The sequence below is a fragment of the Phaseolus vulgaris genome, chromosome 2 (assembly GCF_051622355.1).
Source record: "Phaseolus vulgaris cultivar YP4 chromosome 2, ASM5162235v1, whole genome shotgun sequence".
NCBI lineage: Eukaryota > Viridiplantae > Streptophyta > Magnoliopsida > Fabales > Fabaceae > Phaseolus > Phaseolus vulgaris.
Genome location: NC_143499.1, coordinates 24,285,520 through 24,303,504, shown reverse-complemented (window position 1 = coordinate 24,303,504; position 17,985 = coordinate 24,285,520). Strand labels below are relative to the sequence as shown.

At 33.7% G+C, this 17,985-nt stretch overlaps 1 pseudogene; it reads right to left on the bottom strand.

Moving 5' to 3' along the window:
* Positions 1 to 4,401: 4,401 nt before the first annotated feature.
* Positions 4,402 to 13,110, bottom strand: LOC150029061 (uncharacterized; annotated as a pseudogene).
* Positions 13,111 to 17,985: the final 4,875 nt, after the last annotated feature.

The following is a 17,985-nucleotide window of genomic DNA, read 5'->3' as shown; positions in this document are numbered from 1 at the left end:
GCAGGATCATTTAGTATTTATAATATTTAATTATATTTATAATCTATACTTATATATAAAGGGGATTCCTCACTTTAACTGCTCTAATTTTTTTCTATTTTTTATCCTTACTTAATATTTTATTTTATTAATTTATTTTGGTTATTTGGACATTTTATAATTTCAGAATTTAATAAAGCAGATTTTTAATTTTAAAATTTTATTTTATTTGTTATCATTAACTGGTAGGAGAGTGGAGAGATTGGTACATCGTTTTAAACTGATTTTCTCTATTAAATAAAAAACTAAAGATATTTGTTAATATTTGTTGCTAGATGTGGACGGAGTGGAGAGATTGGTACATTACTTTTCTATTTTAAATGGATCTTCTTCTTCTTCTCTATTATATAAAAAATTAAAGATATTTGTTGCGTCCATTTAAAATGAATGAGTCAAATAAAACTTTGAATTGAAACGTGGGTTGATGGACAATTAACTTTTAACTCCCTCAAACCAACAAAAAATATATTTCATTATTGTTATCCTTAAGTTTGAATTTTGAAATAATTATTTTTGTTATTTCTTAATTACACCTACCTCAAGTACCCTACTTCCCTACTTCCCACATTTTTTTCTCCTTTTCACTTATCTACTCCCCACATTTTTTTTTATCCTACTTTCCACGTTCTTTTTTATCCTACTTCCCACTTTTTCTTTCCTTTCCCTTTTCATGTAAAATCATATGTTCATTCTCACTTCTCTTTCTATGTTTTGATTTTTTTAAAATCCTAATTTGACATTTGTTTTATGAAATTGTAATTGAAGTTTGTGACTAGAGGGAGGAGAAAGACTCAACAAAAGGAGTTGTGTGCACCATCACAACAATCGGTAATTTTCTTTATGTGCATTTCAATTTGTGAAACACTAATTTGACATTTGTCTTCTAAAATTGTGATTGAAACATGTTACTAGAGGGATAAGAAAGACTCAGAAGAGGTACATGATGGAAGTCCTCATAAGACGTTTTTCAGTAACAATTTTATGGATTTAAATAAAATCATACAGAGCATTAACTAAACTATATTCTCATTTCCTCATATTTTACAGAAAAGTTACTTCCAATTTGATTTTTTGGTTTTTTGTCATCACCATTTCTCTATCTTTGCTCTTCCTCTATATTTTCTTCTTTTGGATTTTGATTTTCGATATTACAATCATCTTAACTTTTCATAAATTTATGATTCTAGAGACCACCTTCAAAATAAGATTGGTCACCAGAGAGCATTATGTAGAGAAGGTATGTCATTGTGTTCTTAATATACTTTTTTACATTCTATAATGATATTTTGTTTGTTCTTTATTTGTTAATTGTAGAAAGTTAATATTCATAGCAAAATAGAGGAATAAGAGAAGGAAAAACTTCAGAAGCAACAATAAGAGTTCGTCTTCTCCCCTTAACCTCAAATAGAAAATGGTAATGCATATAAAGAGTTACAAGAAATATGGTTTCTTATTTGTGTCTCATCTTTATTCCAATACAATAAAGAAAACATTCATACTCACATTTGTACGCATCCAAATATTTATTAAATATTTTTTTACAAAAGATAAAAATTAATAAAACACATGATATTATCAATAATTTGATGTTAAAATAATACTTTTTATTATATTCAATAATAAATAAATATATATATATATATAAATTATAATTGCATACACTTTGAAACAACATAGCAAATAAATCAAAAGTGTCTTATTAAAAAAGTAATAATTATCAAATTATACATAATTATTGTATGTAATTATTGTACGATATTGTACGCAATTATATATAATTAATTTAATAATAATAGAATCTCACCATGAGTGATTTGGTAATTTCATACAAAGCATCATTACTTTCTTACCATTGACAAGATTGGAGTTAATAACATTTTGATCCTAATAACGAAAATTCTTCACAAAGTTTGGCCCAAGCTTTTATTAACTCCAAAAAGTGTTCACCAGAGTTTCATTTCTAACCTGAACGTTATTTTTTGAAAGTAATATCACAAGATTGAATATCCAATAAAAAATGACAATTAAAGCATGTTGACACAACCTTACCTAAGTTTCATGATGGTTCTGCTTCAAACTTTTACATGCATGGGCATTAATGTCTACGACCCATCTCTTTAAAGTGAAATATAAAATCATTATAAATTACTAAAAAAAACAGCCAAATAAACCAAATTGTTCAAAAGAACCACTCTGCATACCGTGACAAGTTTTATCCCAGCCAAGGATGCACCTAAACAAAGCCCCGTGGACATTGCTCCACAACCAGAATACAAGTCCAGCAAAGACCACTCCAACGAATTGAAACTGTTCTTTTAATAGTCTTTGCATTAGTATGACAAAGTAGATACCTACTTTGGGTACTTCATGTCATAATAGTATTTACCTACTTGTATCTTGAATTTCTGCATGATACGCAAAAGAAAGATAGGAGGTGATATGCACCGCAAAGAAACTAAGAGATGAAGGAAGAAAAGAGAAGATGATTTTGTTTCTGGAAAAGGGGAAAAACTGCAATTGAATTTTTTTTATTACGTTTTGTGATGCACATTATATATGAATTACAAAATACAATAGATTGGGCTTACAAAATTGAAAGGCCCAAAACTCAATACCCCCTCAAGCTGGTGAGTGGATATTCAGCACGCCTAGCTTGTGAAGGAGTCTATAGAAAACATCATTGTCAAGTGGTTTAGTAAGAAGATCAACAGGTTGATCTTCAGTACTTATGGGTAACAGATTGAAGAGACCTTGCTGAAGCCTTTCTCTTACCACATGACAATCTATATCAAGGTGTTTGGTCCTCTCACGAAAGCTGTGATTTTGAGCGATATGTCTAGCAGACTGACTATCACAAAACATATTTGTTGTGCTATTAGTGGTAATGTCCAGATCCTCCAGCAAGAAAGTGATCCACTGAACTTCATAACAAGTTGTTGCTAACGCACGGTATTCTACCTCTGAAGAAGACCTTGATACGGTGTTTTGTTTCTTGGTTTTCCATGATATTAGAGATTCTCCAAGAAAAATGCAGAAACAGTGGTTGAACGACGCGTCAAGATGCAAGATGCCCAGTTAGAGTCACTGAACACTTTGATTTGGATATCTATGTATTCGGGTAAAAAATGCCCCTAGCAAGGGAGGATTTGATATACCTGAGAACTCTCTGTGCAGCTTGATGGTGTTGTTTTGTGGGTGCTTGAATAAATTGAATAAGACATTGCACAACAAAACTGATGTCAGGTCTTGTGTTCACCAAGTAAAGCAAACGACCAATGATCCTTCGATATGCGAAGACATCATGCACAACAGCTTGTTCAAACAACTTTTCATTTTTCTTGACCATAGGTGTAGAAATTGGTTTCGCACCAGTCATACCTGCATCAGATAGAATTTCAAGTGCATAATTCCTCTGGCAGACGTGGATCCCTTTCTTTGTTCTAGAAATCTCCAAACCTAAAATGATTTATAATTGCCCAACGTCTTTGATGGCAAAAGCTGTATTCAAAGAACTCTTAACAACTTGTATCTCTTTCATGTTATTCCCAGCAATCAGTATATCGTTGACATATATGTGAAGTGTTTTCAGTCTTTCTAATGAACAAAGAGCTGTCAGCTTTTGAATGAGTGAAATTAATTGAGTAAAGAAAGGTAGTAAGTTTATCATATCATTGCTTGCTTGCTTGCTTGCTTCAAACCATATAAGGATTTAGTCAAGCGACAAACCTGGTTTTCTTTTTCTGTGGTGATCCCGGGAGGAATGTCCATGTAGACTTCCTCTCGTAAATCCCCATGCCGAAAAGCGTTGTCAACGTCTAGCTGTTCAAGGTGCCAGTCCATAATGGAAGCAACTGCAAAGATGCATCGCAAAGTGGTGAGTCTCACAACTGGTGAATAGGTCTCCATGTAGTTTATTCCTTCTCGTTGTGTATATCCCTTTGCAACAAGTCTTGCCTTGTACCTCTCAATCTTCCCATAAGCTCTTCACTTTATTTTGTATACCCATTTACATCCAATGGGAGTTTTGTTTGGAGGAAGATCTGTGATTTCCCAGGTTCTATTGAATTAGAGCGCTTTTATTTCAAATTTCATAGCCTTCAACCACTCAGAGTGTCTCTTTGTTTCTTCATAATTTCGAGGCTCGATTTGTGATGAAAGGGACATAGTGTAGTTTAACTGTTTATCAGATAGTTTAATGTATGAAATGACAAAATCAAGAGGATAACGTACCTTTGGGTTCAGACTCTTATTGCACAGTGTAATCATCATTTGATGATGAATATCTTCCAGATAAGTGGGTGGTCTCTTAATCCATGTGGATCGCCTCAGATCATCATGAATAACATTGTTCTCGTTCTGTCTCTATTCTTCACGTTCGAAGTGGCTCTCTTCGGGTTGCTCAAGACCATCATTCAGATACATCATAAAATTGTCCCCTTCTCGAGTAACAGGCTGACTGGATTGACTATTCTTATTTTTCAGATCACATAAACTAGTTTCATAGAAAACAACATTTCTTGATACATAAATCTCTCTAGAGTGTATGTCCATGACAATATAACCTTTCACTCCTTGTTTGTAACCAAGGAAAATGTACTTGCGTGCTCTAGGATCAAGCTTGTGCCTATTTTGTTCCAAAGTGGAGGCAAAACAGAAACATCCAAAAACTTTAATATCAGTTAAAACAAGCATGCATTTGTACAGGAGTTCATAGGGACTTTTATTCTGAATTACAGGTGATGGTAAATGATTTATCAAATAAACGGAGTGCAAAACAACAAAAGACCAGTATGCATTAGGTAGATTTAATTGAAACATTATGCACCGAGTAACGTTAAGAATGTTTTGGTGTTTTCATTCCACAATAGAGTTTTGTTGTGGAGTTTCATTGCAAGAACTTTAATGTATGATACCATTTTTATCATAAAAATCATTCCAACATAATTATTTTCCATTATCCGTTCTAATGGTTTTAATACTCTTATCAAATTGGTTCTTAACGTGAATAATAAAATGTTGTAAAAGATTTCTAGTTTCACTCTTATTTTTCATAAGATGAACCCACGTATGTCTACTAAAGTCATCCACAATGGTTAAGAAGTACCTGTGACCTTGAATAGAAGGAGCACCAAGAGGACCTCATATATCAATGTGAATAAGATTAAAAACATATTTACTAAAACTTTTGCTAAGCTGAAAAGGTAATTTGTGTTGCTTTGCAAGATGACAATGAGAACAAATATTTATCATGATCAAAATGTATATCATTGTGTGTTTTGGTTAAGTGTTCTAAAACCTTATTTGAAGCATGGCCCATCCTACATGCCAAATATCAATTTTTTTAGCTGTTTTAAAAACAACTTCATTATGCACAGAGTTAACAAGACTATCCTTCCTATCTGCATGCATGTGATAAAGCCCATCCTTGATTTCAGCTTGACAATGTAACTCTACCAAGGAAATGTGGGATATATTAGAAGTCACACATGAAGGCACAACTGATGTCAAGCGAGCTAGGAAGCATTCTCTGATTCAAGAGTATGAACTCTTTAGGATGCAAAAGGGAGAATCTATATGTGATGTGTAGAAGAGGTTTTCTCACATTGTGAACCATCTTATGAGTCTTAGTAAGAATTTTGATGAGGAAGAGCTTAACACCAAGATACTAAAGTGTCTTGATAGAACATGGTAACCAAAAGTCACTGCCATCTCTAAATCAAAGGATCTCACCTCAATGACGGTTGCATCTCTGTTTGGTAAGCTTAGAGAGCATGAGCTTGAAATACATAGGCCTGTTGTCCAAGAGAGTGAAGACAAGCACAACAAGAGCATAACTCTTAAGGCTTGCAAGCAGTAACCAAATTCCAATGGAAGTGAAGTGGAAAACATAAGTTTGTTATCAAGAAAATTCAGCAAATTCTTGAAGAAAAGACAAGCTTCTAAAAGGTATGGTTCCAAGAAACCTAGTGAATTTAATTCTAATAAGTATACTTGCTATGGATGCGGAGAACAAGGTCATATCAAGGCTTAATGTACCAACAATGAAGTCAAAGAAAATGGAGACTTCAAGAAAGAAAAGGGAAAAGATAAAAAGGTCTACGTTGCATGGGATGACAATGATATCTCATCTTCAAGTTCTTTAGATGATGAGGAAGCTAATCTATGCCTTCAAGCTTTAGTAACAAGTAGCATGAGTTCCACACCATCAAGTAAATGTAACAATTACTACCAATTGCTTGATGTTTTTAATGAAACCCATGATGAAGCCAACCGATTGGCACTTTCTCTCAACCGGTTGAAAGGTCTGAATAACTGGTTGGAAAATAGAGTTAAGTCTCTAAAGGAAGAGCTAAGCAACACAAAAGAAGATGTTGAAAACCTGGAATTAGTTTACAAAAAATCTTCTTGCAGTTGTAAGACAAAAGCTTGTGAAAATAGTGAAATTCTTGAAAAGAAAATTCACTATCTTTTGAAAACCTTGGACAAGCTTACAACTAGAAAGTCCAATTTTGAAGATGTTCTTGCACCTCAAAGCTGTGTTTTTCGAAAAGCAGGTCTAGGTTTCTATCCTCAAAGCAAGAAAAATAGAATTTCAAAACCTTTTTCGCATGCTCCACAAAAAAAATCGGTTAAAAGGACGATTCAACCAGTTGTTACATGCTTCTATTGCATGAAGAAAGGTCACTCTGTCAGGTACTACAGGTTTTGTACCTTTGTGCTTAAAGGCATCTTTAAATGGATTACGGGATGTATTATTGGTTCAAAAGACAAAACTAATACAGAAGGTCCCAAATATTTTAAGGGATCGAATTTTGTTATTTGACAAAGTTTTGTTTTGCAGAATTCTAACCTTGCTTGAAGGTTCAATAAGGACATGACCTCAAGAGGATTTTTGTACATGCCAAAGTCTAGTGTTGATTTCATGAACTCCCTGTATTTGTGTAATTTGAAATCTGAGAATAAAATTCTTATTCTTTATTAAGAACAAGCGTTTCTTAAATTCAATTATGTGGTTATACTCTATGTCTGATTTGTAATTAATGTGTATTCCATCTATTCATTATACAATTGAAATCTTGTAAACATGGTAAGCAATAATTGTATACAACATGTGAAATTGAAAATTTGTTTGTTTTTTTTATCATTCCAGAAATTCAACAAATTGTTTCCTTGAAACAACCGATTGTTTTCTTTCTGACAAACACTGGTCAAATCTTTTTTTTTAAAGTTTAAATTCTGATTTGTGATTTTGTTTAACCCAGTATCGTGTATGGTCAAAATTGCTTTAATTGCATGTTTGAATACAGTTTAACTTTGTTGTATATGCTATTAATAAATCAGATTCCTCCAAATCTTGAAAATCAAAACTACCTTTAATGTTTGGTCAAAATCACATGTGAATTTGTACCTTTCTGATTTGACTGACAATGTTAGCTTTATGGTTCAGATTTGATTCGTTTTTCTGTTTAAAAACATCTCTCTTTGTGCCATCTTTGACTATGAACTCTAGCTATATAAGGCAATGAAATTAGTTGCTATCTCTCACGCCTACAATCTGTTTTTTTTTTCTCTTCTCTGTTTTAAGCTTGTTTTGTAGTGTGCCAAAGCTTGTTTCTGAGTTTTTGAAATGGCTGGAACTCCTCCCTCGGCTAAGAGAATGAAATCCAAGGGTGTTAAGAGTAGTGGAAAACTGGAAGGGTGGTTTTCAGGTGATGTTGATCTCATAAACAAGTATCTACTTGAAACAGTAGAAAGAGTGTGAACACACCCAAGGTGGTCTCTTTCACTTGGATGAAACAGCAAAAACTGGATTCTGTGAGAAGCATTCTCAAGGAGCAAAGACTGAAAAGATTCCCTAGAGCTCACTTGAAACATATATCCAGATTTGGTGAAGGTATTTTATACTAACCTTCAAATTAGTGGTGACTCACTTACTTCACATGTTAAAGGAGTAGATATGGTCATCACAAGTGATGTATGGTCTGCTGTGACTGGGCTAAAATCCTCTGGACTAAGGATCAATAGAGGAAATCTTGGAGTTGTTGAAGAGTTCAACAAAATACCGTTCTACAAAGGATGTCTCGAGAATCCTCACTCCAAAGTGAGGAATTTTTCAGTTTGTGGACTAAAGCTTGATGAAAGGCTTGTGCCTTTCATAGTTTCATGGATCCTCACACCTAGGGGGAGCGATCATTCAACTCTCTCTGATGGAAGAAGTTCCTTCATGTGTGACAAAACTTGAATGGATGGTGGCGGAAGCTTATGAAAGAGGTGTGCAAGGATCTTCTAAGAGGTGTGGTATCCTTGAAAGTGCATGAGAAGTATGGTGAGTGATAAGTGAGGCCTAATCACTTTGAGGGTGAAGAATGAAGATCAAACGTCTATCCTAGGGAGAGTAGGAGACAAGAGTGTGATTGGCTCAAATTGGGCATCAATTCACTCATATGATTAATCTTCCAAATACATGAATCAAGCCACTCATTATATAGCAAAGGAGGGTCAATTTGAATCAAATGAAAATGAGAGAAATTCAAACTATCCTAGCTTTGAAGTTGGCACCTAAATGAAGCACATGGAAAGCATGCTTCCTTGCTTGGAACGTGCACTTCCTAATGGGCTTGCCTAGGACCGGCCTAGGTTAAATTAGGAGTTTTAGAAACCCTAATTTAATCTAGGTTTGTATTTAGGTACCAAACTTCATTTTAACAAAAATTAAAAATAAATTTCCTATGTTAATTTTAACAAGAAATTAAATTCTAATCTATACTAGAGTTTGTGGCATTTTGAACATGTATAAGAAGGTTTCCCTGCCATCAGTAGCAGCATTCCAATCTTCTTGAATCTTCTTGACCATGGCTTTAGTGGTTGGCCCAAATCAACTCTTTGGTGGGCTTGCATTTGGGCTTGTGTTTGGGCCTCTTCCATCATCCCCTCTCTCTTGAAAAGGATTTGTCCGAAAATCCAATGCTTCTTCTTCTTCATTATTACCTACAAAAGGAGTTAAATCAATGACATTAAAGGTATCATGTACTCCATACTCCGCAGGTAAATCAAGTTTATGTGCATTGTTATTGATTCTTTTGAGGACTTGGAAAGGTCCATCACCTAGGGGACTAAGTTTGGACTTTCTCTTAGTCGAAAACCTATCTTTTCTAAGATGAAGCCAAGCTAAGTCTCCTTCCTCAAAGATGATCTCTCTTTTCCCCTTATTGTTATATTTTATATATTTCTCTGTTTGTTGTTGTATTTGTCTTTTAACCCTCTCATGCATTTTCTTAACAAATTCAGCTTTTGTAACTCCTTCCTTATGCACAAAGGTATGTGGATTAGGAAGGGGCAACAAATCCAAAGGAGTAAGAGGATTAAACCCATATACAACTTCAAATGGAGAAATATTAGTAGTCTTGTGGACAACCCTATTGTATGCAAACTCAATATGGGGAAGGAACTCATCCCAAGATCTGCGACTACCCTTTATGACTGCCCTAAGCATAGTAGAAAGAGATCTATTGACTACTTCCGTTTGACCATCCATTTGAGGATGACAAGACGTTGAAAATTGTAGTTTAGTGCCAAGTTTTTCCCAAAGGGTTCTCCAAAAATGACTTATAAACTTTGGATCTCTATCCGAAACTATACTTCTAGGTAACCCATGAAGTCTTGCCACTTCTCTAAAGAAGAGTTTATAAACATTTTGAGCATCATCCACCTTGTGGCATGGAATGAAATGTGCCATTTTACTAAATCTATCCACAACCACAAAGATGGAATCAAAACCTCTTGCGGTCCTAGGGAGTCCTAGAATAAAATCCATGCTAATGTCTTCCCATGGAGCACTTGCAAAAGGTAAAGGAGTATAGAGTCCATGAGGCATTGTTTTAGACTTAGCTTTTAAACATGATATACATCTAAAACAATGTCTTTGGACGTCTCTTCTCATATGTGGCCAAAAGAATTTCCCTTTTAAAAGCTTAAGAGTCTTATCAACTCCAAAATGGCCCATGATACCTTCTTTATGAGATTCCTTTACAAGGAGTTTTCTATGGGTTCCTTGGGGTATACAAAGTTTTCCTTCTTTAAAAAGATACCCCTCAGACACATAAAATCCTCCTTGTGCTCTACGTTCACACTTAGCAAAGATGGATGCAAAATCATGATCTTCTTTGTAAAGTTCAATTATGTTGTCAAATCCAAGAATTTGGGCTCCCAATTTTGAAAAGAGGGCATGTCTCCTTGAGAGAGCATCAACCACAATGTTTGTACTACCCTTCTTGTATTTGATAACATAAGGAAATTGTTCAAGGAATTCCATCCATTTTGCATGGCGTTTGTTCAACTTATGTTGACCTTTCAAATATTTTAAAGACTCATGAATGACAAATTCTTTAGAAACTAGATAGTGCTCCCAAGTCTTTAAGGCCCTCACAAGTGCATAGAGCTCTTTGTCATAGGTGGGATAGTTGAGGGTGGCTCCATGAAGTTTTTCACTAAAGTAAGCAATTGGATGTCCACCTTGCAACAATAGAACACCTATGCCCACTCCCGATGCATCACACTTAGCAAACAAACTATTAACTCTAAGCACTAAGAGAACTTCCCTAAGGTGTCTTAGGTGGTCTTCCAACTTTGACTATAGACTAGTATATCATCAAAATAAACTACTACGTATTTACCTATACAATCCCTTAAGACATGATTCATGAGCCTCATGAAAGTGCTAGGTGCATTAGTGAGACCAAAAGGCATCACTAGCCATTCATATAGTCCAAATTTGGTTTTAAAAGCGGTTTTCCACTCATCACCCTCTTTAATTCGAATTTGGTGATATCCATTTTTAAGATCAATTTTATAAAATATGATGGACCCATGCAATTCATCAAGCATGTCATCTAGTCTTGGAATTGGATGCCTATACTTGATGGTGATGTTATTGATGGCTCTACAATCACAACACATTCTCCACTTGCCAATTTTTTTTTGGACCAACAAGACAAGTACAACACAAGGTCTTAAGCTCTTTTGAACCCAACCCTTCACCAACAAATCTTGTACTTGTGATTCTATCTCCTTAGTTTCCTCAGGATTAGTTCTATAAGTTGGTCTATTGGGTAGACTAGCTCCCGGAACTAAATCGATTTGATGTTCTATACCTCTAAAAGGAGGAAGTCCTATGGGGCCTTCCTTAGAGAATATATCATCAAATTCTTTTAAAAGTTCTTTTACTTGAGGAGGTAGAACACAAGTCTCAACAAGTGTGGCAGTGCACGTAAGTGTTCCTTTACAAATTAAAAGGCTTGAGGGTTGTTCAACAAGAAGCATGTTTTCAAATGTATTTTCAATTCTTTCTTCTTGTTGAATGACCTTGTGGAAAGGAATACTCTTCTCCCACGCCTTTTGCTCCCTAAGGGATTTTTCTTGTTTTTCTATTTTTATTTTTATTTTCTCTTCATCCCTCTTTTGTTTCATTTGTACTTGATCTTTTACCACTTGTGAATGTGATAAAGGATAAAGTATAAACTTCTTTTCTTTGTGGGTGAAGGTAATCTCATTGGTTAGACCATTGTGTATAGTTTTCTTATCAAATTGCCAAGGTCTACCCAACAAAATATGACAAGCTTCCATGGGAACTACATCACATAAAACTTTATCTTTGTAGTTTCCCATAGAAAAATCGACTTTCACTTGCTTGTCTATAGTTAATTCCCCATCTTCATTAATCCATTGAAGTTTGTAAGGTTTAGGATGAGGTATTAATTGTAGATTTATCTTTTCAACCATTCTAGCACTACAACAATTGCAGCAAGAGCCATTATCCTCAATGAGAGAACAAACATTTTCTAAAACTTTGCATCTTGTATGAAAAATGTTCTCTCTTTGTGTCTCTAGGTTCACGCTAGATTGATTGTTGAGGGTTCTTTGAATCATCATTAACTCCCCCTCACATGGATATGCTCCCTCACTATTCTCCTCCTCTTTCCCACTAGGTTCATCATCATGGCTACTATATTCATCTACCCCTCTTAAGAACATAGTTCTTTGGTTTGGGCATTGGGCTTGAACATGACCTCTACCATAACATTTAAAACATTTAACATCCCTACTACGGGTGGGTGGAGTGAGCACATCTTTTCCTACACTCTTGGGAGTTTCTTTTGGTTTTTCTTTAGGTACAGTTTCCTCCCTCTTATACTCTTTTTTTGGATAAGAGTTAGAGTATGAGCTTTCCCTATGACTTGAAGTTTTCCTCAAATTTTATTGTTTAACTTTGATACACAATTGAATTAAATCATTCAAGTCTTGGTAGGGCAAAAGTTCAACTCTATCTCTAATCTCAAAGTTAAGCCCACTTAAGAATCTTGCTATGGTGGTGGGTTCAGACTCCCTAATTGAGGCTCTCATCATATATAACTTCATTTTCTGCCTATATTCCTCTACACTCATGGTCTTTTGTTGGAGTCTTTGAAGCTTTTCCATTAATTCCCTATTGTAGTAGGAGGAAATATGGCGACGTCTTAAGTTTCCCCTAAGATCATTCCAATACTCTATGGAAGGATCCTTATGAAGACGCCTATCTCTCTCAAGGGCCGTCCACCAATACATTGCATTACCTTGGAAACTTAGAGTGGCTAAGGGTACTTTTCTTTCCTCATTTACTCTATGGCAAGAAAACAATTGTTCAACCTTCATTTCCCAATCTAGGTATGTTTCTACATTGTCTTTTTCATAGAAATGAGGTAGCTCTACCCTAACCTCTCTTGGGCTTTCTTTCCTTTCCTTTCTAGCTTTCCTAAGGGATGGTTGATAGTATTCATTAATTCTAAGACTTTGTTCCCTAAAAGATTCACTACTCCTAGAGCTAGATGCATGAGTACTCTTTTTGGATTTGGTATTTTCATCTCTCTCTTTAACCATTTTCCACTCATCTTGTGTCAAAGAAAATTGAGCATCACTTTCTTTGAGTAGGGTCTCATGTTGCAATTGTTTATATGAAAGTGCTTGAACGTCTTGTGCTATTTTTTTCAAAAGAGATTTAACAGACTCTCCTTTACTTTCATTAGAAGGAAAAGACATGGTTATAACTATGTGTTGTAAGTAATTTACCCCCAAAAAATAGAAGGAGAGTAATGAAGGTAGCTTCCCAGGAAAGGGAGGTGGATCACTTGGATCTCTTAAGTACCAAGCCTTTCCTTGCCAGAATCTATCCCTCAAGACTTTTCACAAATCTTTTTCTATGTAATTCACTTAGATCACAATTAAGGATGAAAAACACAATTTTACGCAAGAAGAATGCAGAGAAATTAAACAATACAAAGCAAGTAAACAATGCAAAGCAATTAACTAAAACACAATTAAAGGTAGCTATCTAGAAAACTTTTAAGATAGATGAATCCTATGGTGAGGCTTCTAGGCACTTAGAACCATTGAATTAATCAAGTTTAATGCAATTACAACTCAATGAAATACAATGACAAATTGAATTGACAAAAATTAGAAATCCTATTCTATGTTCTTCTTTTTCTTGTTGGCACTCCTTTTTGTTGTTGCTCTTGTTATTGACACCCACTCTCTGTGTATTTTTGTAAACTCACTTGCTGTTGCACTCTTGTTCAACCTCCCAAAAATATTCAATTTAGATCTTCAAAACAGCACCTACTAAGTGACAAAGGTTAGCTCCAACTTAATCTAGCACCACTTTTGAAAAAAAAATTCACCAATCAAAGAGGTCAACAAATTTCAAAGCAAAGAAACAAATCAATTTGGAATTGGACAACAACAAAGGAAGTAATTATATGACACAATTTGAAAGAGTATTGAATAAATATGACAATCAACAAATAAGGCACTCAACAAAAGGTGTCACACAAATTGAACCTAAAGAATGGCACTAGAATTGATTAATAAAACCAAAACAGTACTACTAGAATTTTGAGGCACAAAATGCGTGACTTAAAACATTTATGATGAGCTGTATATTTTGAATTTGAATTTGAAATTTAAATCACAAACAGTTCAAGATCTTAGCAAAATTTTTGGCGCTAGAATCACACCAAAACAATACACCAATTAATTGTGATAAAGTTTTCAAATTTGTTGCCATATCACCGCTTTTGTTTGCGCCAGAATGCACACTTTTTGAATTTGATTTATCATTTTTTTTTCTATTTTGAATTTTGATTCACTTTTTTTTAACACTTCAAACTATTCAGATCCAAAATTTCATAATTTTTCACCAATGAATTTTTAATTTCATAAGCTAAAACAGTCAACACAAAATCAAAAACAGAGGAAGCCTAGTTCTGGAATTAAAAACAGTTTTAAGAAACTTCAAAAAAAACAATGGAAGTGATATGTAAGAACTTGTGTGGATCTAACAGTCAAGCATGAATTCAAATCTAAAAGAAAAATGTACCAAAGGATCAAACAATTCAGATTATAAATTGGGTTCAAAATCAAATCAAGAAACCAAATCAATCAAGAAAAGTACTAATAGGATTTGATGACAATTCTTGGAAACACATGACTTAACAAAACACAATTGGATTCCAAAATTAAAATGACTCAAATCAACACCATATGAACCAATTAAAATTGCAATAAAGACTCAAACAAAGCAAAAACATAACAACACCACAATTAGGAACCTAAAAACTGTTTGTAAATGGAAACTTAAGAACAATTTGAGCCAAATGCACCGATTAAAATTGTTCAAACATCAACATGAACCAAAAACGAAATTAAAACAACAAGACATGTAAGGAATATGATAAACAAATCGGAATTAATAAGAACACAAAATTAAAATCAAGATAAGGCACTTATCTCTTGAAGACCATAGCTCATTATACCAAATGATGGAAGAAGTGCCTTCATGTGTGACGAAACTTGAATGGATGGTGACGGAAGCTTATGAAAGAGGCCTGCAAGGATCTCCTAAGATGTGTGGTATCCTTGAAGGTGCATGAGATGTATGGTGAGTGATAGGTGAGGCCTAATCACTTGGAGGGTGAAGAATGAAGATCAAACGTCTATCCTAGGGAGAGTAGGAGATAAGAGTGTGATTGGCTCAAATCGGGCATCAATTCACTCATATGATTAATCTTCCAATTACATGAACCAAGCCACTCATTATATAGCAAAGGAGGGCCAGTTTGAATCAAATGAAAAGGAGGGAAATTCAAACTATCCTAGCTTTGAAGTTGGCGCCTAAATGAAGCACATGGAAAGCATGCTTCCTTTCTTGGAACGTGCATTTCCTAATGGGCTTGTCTAGGACCAACCTAGGTTAAATTAGGAGTTTAAGAAACCCTAATTTAATCTAGGTTGGTATTTAGGTACCAAACTTCATTTTAACAAAAAATACAAATAAATTTCCTATGCTAATTTTAACAAGAAATTAAATTCTAATCTACACTAGAGTTTGTGGCATTTTCAACATGTATAGGAAGGTTTCCCTGCCATCAGTAGCAGCATTCCAATCTTCTTGAATCTTCTTGGTCATGACTCTACTTGTTGGCTGAAATCTACTATTTGGTGGGCTTGTGCTTGGGCCTCTTCCATCACTCTCTGAAGAAGATCTCCTGTTGATCTACTGTATCATAAACAAAGTGAAGATTAACTGGATTCACACAATCAAAGAACACATGTAAAAATCCATGAGGTTATGTAATTTTCATTATCCCTATGCTATTTTGATCTCTAATTTTCTTCATTATTTTGAAGTAAATATAGAAGGAGAGCTAGTTGAGGTAATCAAGCCCTCTAGTGAGATCAATAGTGGATCCTTAAGTAAGATGGGATTTACTAAAATTGGTGGAAGATGGGTAAGCAAGGATGGTGACCAAGCTAGCCCAAGTGGTACGAATGAAGATGAACCAGTTGCTACAGTTCAAGAGGATGATCAAAATGACACCAACATGGGAGAAAGGATGACTACAATGTCACCTTTTGAAAGGTTGATGATTAATCGTATGGACACCTTTGCTGACAATCAAAGGAACCTCTATGACATGTGTGAATCAAGATTTAGCAACATGGATACACGATTTTCAACACTGGATGAGCAAAATGAAGAAGTCCAAAGACAGATTTTGGAACTACAATTTGAAAGAGAGGATAGTCCTTCATTCTAGTTCATTGCTTTCAATTTTCTTTTTCCTTATGTTTTTTTTTTCTACCATTTGTCTATTTGATGAGACAAATAGGGGGAGAAGTATTGGTTTGTGTTGGTTTTGTAATGTTCTTAATAAATGTATTTATTACTGCTTAGAACATTGTTGTTATAAACTGCTTTACCTGGTTTAATTTTGAAGTATGTTAAAATGTTATTTCTGGTTTACAAAATTTCAACTAGTTATTCCTGCGAAATAACCGATTGTTTATCTGTTTTGCACCTGTGTATGTGTGTTGGTTTCTCATCTGATTTGGCTGATGTTCCTTCTGGAAATCACCTAGTGAGAACTAGTTTCTGGTTCTTATCTGTTTTGGATTAGATTATCCTGTGTTTGCTCAATGAATGCAGGATTCAACATATTCTAAAAAAATAACTTTCTTAAAAGCATCCCAAGAATTTGTCTCCATCAAATAGGGGAAGATTGTTGAAGATGAGAGCTTTGATGTATCAAATCCACATGAAGCCTGAAGTTGTGCTGCTTTCTGGGTTTAAGTTTAGTTTAAGCTGTTTAGAATCTTTGTTAAGATCAGTCCTTGAAACCTACACAAAACTTGATTAAACTTATATATATTTGTATTTGATATTCATTCCAATACAATAATGAAAATATTCATACTCACATTTGTACGCATCCAAATATTTATTAAATATTTTTTTTACAAAAGATAAAAAAAAATGATATTATCAATAATTTGATGTTAAATACTTTTTATTATATTCAATAATAAATATATAAATAAATTATAATTGCATAAATTTTGAAACAACATAGCAAATAAATCAAAAGTGTCTTATTAAGAAAATAATAATTATCAAATTATACGCAATTATTGTATGCAACTATTGTACGATATTGTATGCAATTATATGCAATTAATTTAATAATGATAGAATTTCATGATAATACTGACAATATATTATATGGTGGGACAACATGCACTATGGTAATATATCTGTACACAGTTTCACCCACATCCACGGGATGAAACCCAAATTCTATTTATTATATAACATATATGATTTTATTTATGAGGAGGTTTTGCTCTTGGTTCAAAAAGGAGCGTTGACACAACCGAGTCATTCATAGCAGCCAAAAATTTCTCCAAAACTTTTTAGAAAAGATTATTCTCACAATCCACATTTTTTATTTAACCACATTACAATATTTAAAATTATTATTTCAATATTTTTTTATATTATTTAATTATAAATTTATCTTTTATTATGTATATTTATTTTTAAATTCATATGTATACCGCTCTAGACTTCTCAAACATCATTTTCCTTTATCATTATCCTCCTTTAATCAATTTGGATATTATAAGAAGTGAAATAAGGATTTATAGTTTGGAAAATTAAACTCCATGTTAGAATTAATCATGTGTATCATTTAAGTTGTGGAAGTCATGAAAAGTTTAGTGATTTATTCAAATTTTGAATCAAATAGGGTGGTTTTAATTTATTTTCCAGATTAAATTATAAAAAATCTTTTTTTTTCAATATACAATTGTATCTAGCTTCACTATAGTTTGCTTGTAGTTCCTGGCATCAATTCTAAGGTTTTTTACATTTTTTACATGTATTTTCGACATTAATGTAAATTGGCACTGATATGATATGGCCTTAAGGTGTGAGTTGTTTCAAATGTCATTCTGTTTGGCAAAAAAAATGGCATCTTATCATTTCGGACCATATCAATTTTAATTTGTCATCTTATATTTTTTGAAATTTTCAAAATTATTCTTATTTTAAATTTGAAAATTCAGAATAATAAA